Consider the following 5885-nt stretch of genomic DNA (forward strand, 5'->3'; position numbering starts at 1 on the left):
GTAGATTTTTTTTAAATTTTAATTTATTAATTTATTTAAAAAAGTATAAATAGGCCTATTTTCACTTGCAAACACCAGATTTTTTGTTTTTATTAAATACTTTATTAATGAACCTCTTGATAATTTCTTGACTTCCAGCTATATTTTATTTATTTATTTATTCATTCATTCATTTATTTTTGAGGTTTATGTAACTTTTAATATATTATACAAATTTGTGCATTTTAATAAGGTGGTTTGTGTGAAGTCATGATACAGAAATTTTTTGTATGTATATACAGCAAAATTTTGATTCAAGATCTCCCCCCCCCCAAGATGTCCTGTTGCTCTGCTGGTTTAATGAAAGGTGAGTTCTTCAGGCCAGAGTCACGTTTGCCTCCAGCCACCGCTGTGCTAGGGGCACAGACAGCAATCCCAGGATTCTGTGTGCTTTTGTCCGGAAATAACAGACACAAACCGGGGGTCAGACGCTGAGCTCTGGAATGTAGATGAAAGATGTGGTCTGCTGCGGCAGGTGGGAATGCTTAGCTTTAATCAAAAGATGATTGCTTATGTTTGGCTGCTATTTGACTTCTTGTTTTTCAGTCTTGTGCTTCAGGTCAGACATGGCATGTTTTTTTATGCGCTCCGTTCTGAGATGTGACTCCAGTTCGACAGGTGAACCCGGGATCAATGTTGCAATTTCTAATTTAATCTCTTTTTCCAATGTACACTGTACAAAATGCTTGTGATTTTAAAAAATGCAACAGTAAAACAAATGGAAAATATGAAGTACCTTATCATTTGCAGTGAAAATTTGATATAACAAGACAATACACTAACTTCTATGGTAAAATATTAAAATATATTTTAATGTGAACGTTTCGATGTTTTGTGATTAAATTTATGTAGGTCAGTGGCCATTGTACAGTGTACCTGTGATGTGGGATTTTGGTAGTACATATTAATGTTTACAGTAAAAAATATTTAAATTATAGTAATTTTTTTGCTAGTATTATAACATAAATTAACCAACATTTTAAAAATGTTTTTGTAAGAAGTCTTTTCTGCTCACCCATGCTTCATTTATTTGATCAAAAATACAGTAAAAACAGTAATATTATGAAATATTACTATTATATAAAATAACTCTTTTCTTTTAAAATGTAATTTATTTCTGTGATGCGCAGCTGTATTTTCAGCATCATTACTCCAGTCTTCAGTGTCACATGATCTTCAGAAATCATTCTAATATCCTGCTCAAGAAACATTTCTGATTATTATCAACAGTGAAAACAGTTGTGCTGCTGAATATTTTTGTGGAAACTGTTACATTTTATTTTTCAGGATTCTTTGATGAATAGAATGTTCAAAAGAGCAGCATTTATTTGAAACCGAAATCTTTTGTAACAGAAATGTCTTTACTTTCACTTTCGAATTTAATGCATCATTGCTGAATAAAAGTATTAAGTCCTTAAAAAAAATGTTATGCTTGCATTATCATACTCGAAATTGAAAGAGAAAATCTGGGCAAGACATATGTTTTCTATCACACCCATGAGATTTGCTACTTATAATTGCTAGTGATCATCAAGTGCTTTTAGGGGAAGTGACATTTTCATAATGGACAAAAAGCGTATATTGTATTTTTTTTTTAATCTGTTATATCTGCATGCACATATAGCACTTGTATGGCTTGATTTGATTTGGAGTTCACAGGTGAATGCATGTTTCTTTCCCAGCGCTGTATCCCATCTTCATCTAAAGGCTCCATATCCCTGACTGAATATCCAGTGAGGCCTCTCTAGATCCCTGCAGATGTTCCTGTCTCTAGTGCTCTCGATCCAGAGCTCTCAGCTATAGATCTGCTCCAGGTGAACAATGGATTCTAACTACATTTTTACAAAATTCAAAAAAAGCATCTATACAGACAATTCACTGCAATTTCCAGCTGAAATGAACACTATAGCAGTAAAATGGCAACAACTTTTATTCCTTTTCACACAAATTATTATTATGGGGGCAGATTGTTAGTTAATAAATACTTATTTCCTTTGCACAATACTATGTTATGACGTCAAAATGCTTTTTTTTCATGATTTGTAAACTCATACATTTTGGCGTTTGCATCACAGCTCCATTTCTGATTTGTTGGCAAAAAAAAAAAATTGGCATTTTTTATTGGCATCTACAGGGAACTTTCCATTGCACAAAACCTTCTTTATAGTGGAAAAAGTTTTTTTAGATTATTCAAATGTTCTACACTCTTAAAAATAAAGGTTCTTTATTGACATTGATGGTTCCATAAAGAAACTTTAACATCCATGGAATATTTCCATTGCACAAAAGTTTCTTATTAAAATTTTGAGAACTGTTCCCTGAAAGGTTCTTTGGGGAAGCAAAAATGTTTTTTCTACACTCTCAGGAAAAAAGTCACTGGGGCGGTACCTTTTCAAAAGGTACACTTTTGTACCTTTTAGGTACTAATATGCACAATTTAGGTACTAATGTGTACACTTTAGGTACTAATATGTGCCTTTAAGGTACCAATATGGACACGTTAGGTACAAAGGTGTGCCTTTTGAAAAGGTACCGCCCCAGTGACAACTTTTGTACCTTTTTTTACTGAGAGTGTATGACATTGCTGTGAAAACCCTCTATTGGAACCTTTATTTTTAAGAGTGTTCATACTTGTTCCTTTAAAAAAAGTTATTTGAGGAACCCAAAACGGTTCTTCACTGCAAAAACTCCCTTTTGGAACTTTTATTTTTAATAGTGCAATATCATTTTGCAGAAAATGTGACCATAGGCAAATTTTTCCAATGAGTCTGGGTTGGGATTCCTCTAACCGCCCTCACCGAAGCTTCTGCAGGATGAAGAAAGAAGAAAAGACTTGCCCACAGGTCAGTCTCCTCTTACAATAACATTTGTGAAGCTCCAACCTGAACTCTGTGAAGCTTTAGCCAAAGTAGTAGGTTTCAATCCAAGTTCTCTCTGTGCCAAAAGCCCCAGAGTTCCTTCATTTCGGAGCTTCCCGTGTTCCCGACCCCAAGCCCATCTCCACCTTGAGCTCACGTGAGACAAGGCCCCCGGTCTTATCAAACAGGCTTTTGTTCTCCATGGCTTGGCCCGGGTCTCTGAGGATGAGAATTGCAGTTAATACCCAGGGAAGTGGCCCTAATCACCCGGCGCTATTACTGCGGCCAATATTCAAAGAGATGACAGACTTATTGATTCCAGAGCTGCAGGTGGACGCAGGTGACTTCCCCCCTCCACGGCCTCGGGTTTGATCTCTGCTCGGCTGGGCAGGAACAGCTCCGTCTCACCTGTGCCGTGGCATGCAGAGTCCATCTCAGACCATTAGCTCCAGAACTGAGCTTAAGCCCTCAATTGGGCCTGATGACTCCTGAGTGTACAGCTGATTGAGACGCTACTGCAGTCTGGGGATTGTCTGCTCGACGTGTCTCTACAAAAGATCGAATTCTTCTGAATGTGAGGATTTAAAGGTGCACTCTGCAATTTTGTGCTAATTTAAAAAAAAAAAATGTTACAAAAAAAGCTGAGAAGTGTGTGTGTGATTCACTAGACAGCACAAAACTTAATGAGTAAAAGTAAAAAACAAATCGAAACCATGTGCAAAAACAAGGGTCATCAACAATAATCATCACTTTTGTAATTCTGATATTTAAAAATGTATAAAAAGACTTTAGTAAAAAAAAAAGTTAGTTAATCTATTAGTTAACTTACAGTGAAAAATATTCTTTAAAGAAAAAAAATTACAATTGTGAAATTTAGTATATTAGAAACATGTAATAGTGAAAAATATTATTTGATATGTCAAGGCAATGCATTATATATCACTGTAAAAAATCGATAAAAAAATATGTTTTTAATGTGATGGTTTTAATGTTATGATGGTGAAAATGATGAAAGACAATGTGTCGACCAGACAGTCCAAACATCATGAGTACAAGTGAGAAAAAAAATATCTATGCAAGCAACCATTTGCCAAAAAAAAGTCTTAAATTATAAGTGGTGAATAAATGGAGAAAATAGACAGTTTATTTATTTATTTTTTGGTTTAAAAATTCTTTAGTAAAACCTGTTAATATCTTAACTGTAAGTTATCTTACCATATATAGAGTAATAAAAAAAGTAAATGTTGTTTGCATTTAAATTGAGAAAATGGACAATTTGAAAATGGAAAATTTTATGTTTATTGTTTTATGCTTAAAAAAAGATGAATGTACAGTGGAAGCAATGGATTCCATGTTTGCATGTGATTATGGGATATGTGTGATGTCTGGCAACTTATGTTCTTGCTTTTCTCAAAAAGCAATACAAATAACAAAAAAAAACAAACAAAAAAAAAAAACAAATTATGTCTTCAGTGTGAAGCAGCAGTTAGTAAACAAATATCATGCATCCAGACTGACAGGTGTCAGTACAGGGTCATATTGGGATGAATATGAGCATCTTTAATAAACCTGACTGACTTTATTTGAGGGAGAGAAGTAAAAAATGTGCATTTATAAGTTGTATAATGACTGTAACCCTGTATAATTGACTGTTGTCCCATTTCCAGCATACAATAGGCCATACTAGTCAAAAGTTGGGTCACACCAACTCTTTTTTAGATTTAACGTTAAAATAAAGTCATCCAAATATGAAATATCAAAGCAAAAATAGTGACCAAGAAAATGTGAAATATGTAGAACCAATGCAAACTATCTGAGCTTTTTCTTTGTCAAGATTCCAGGTCTGTTCAGTCCAGACAATCATCAACCAACTTTATGAACTTTTACAATATTACCATCTTTAAAAAGTGTTTTATTTGTCTGTTTGTATGGAAATTCATACATAGGCACAATAATGTCCACAAAACTCATTTCAGACATTTAAGTGAAAGCATTTAGATCAAAACATCATGAGAAACATGCATTCAGTCAAGTTTCTCCATAGCTGGATAGTTTAATGCATCTTGCATCACTTCGCTTTAACCTTTAGTAATACAAGAAAGAAAATACATTCAGTAGTCTCCTTCTTCTACACTAGAAAGTAGATGACAGCTTCACGAGGCACAGGTGTTTCTGATCAAATCACTGTGCAATAGTGCCATAATAGTTCTCCATAAGAGGTGTTAGTGGCTGAGTTCTGGTCAGCGACACAAACCTAAGGATCAGTAGGATCTAGCGTGAGCAGTTTGGGCGAGTGTGCACGCTAAGTGTTGGCAAGGTCTCTCTTGAGCTATGCCATGTTTTGTGCTTCACTCACTGTCTGTCAGTACGGGTGAGATTGCCGGTAGGAATATAATCATACACCATTGTGCTTCCCTGAGATCTATAATGGAAGCCCATTGAGTTTTCTGTCACCGCTGGCCTTGATAGTGTGTCCATCAAAATATTGATTCAGTAGGATATGTAATGGCACATTGATTTTCTGCTGAAGGTGAGGAGGGATGGACAGAAGCCTTTTCGTTTTTCCCGCACGACTCAATCAAACCTCTGGACGCTCATTCTTAGAGTTGAGGGAAGGGATTTTGATTGTTTTATGGCTATTGAGCTTCAGAGAAGGTTAAAGTCGGTATAATATTAATCTTTAAACCAACCTTGACAATCGAGAGACAGAATCTGACTTCGCCAGAGAAGAAGTTTATTGCTCATCAGGAGGATTCAATATCAACGTTGTCCTAGATGTTTCTCCTAAAATTCCTTAGCAGAAATAAAAACACAAGGAAACAGTTGATGTACAGTAAAAGTGTAGACTTATAAAATGAACGTGGATTGCAGCTCAGATCATTAAGTTCAGACATGTTTGAGTTCACTGGGGATCTGACTGAGTCAGGGTTATATTATTGTAAACTACAACTAAAATCATAAAAAAATGATTATATATATATTATAATA

The sequence above is a fragment of the Sinocyclocheilus rhinocerous genome, unplaced genomic scaffold (genome assembly GCF_001515625.1).
Source record: "Sinocyclocheilus rhinocerous isolate Xijiao unplaced genomic scaffold, SAMN03320098_v1.1 scaffold1295, whole genome shotgun sequence".
Lineage (NCBI taxonomy): Eukaryota > Metazoa > Chordata > Actinopteri > Cypriniformes > Cyprinidae > Sinocyclocheilus > Sinocyclocheilus rhinocerous.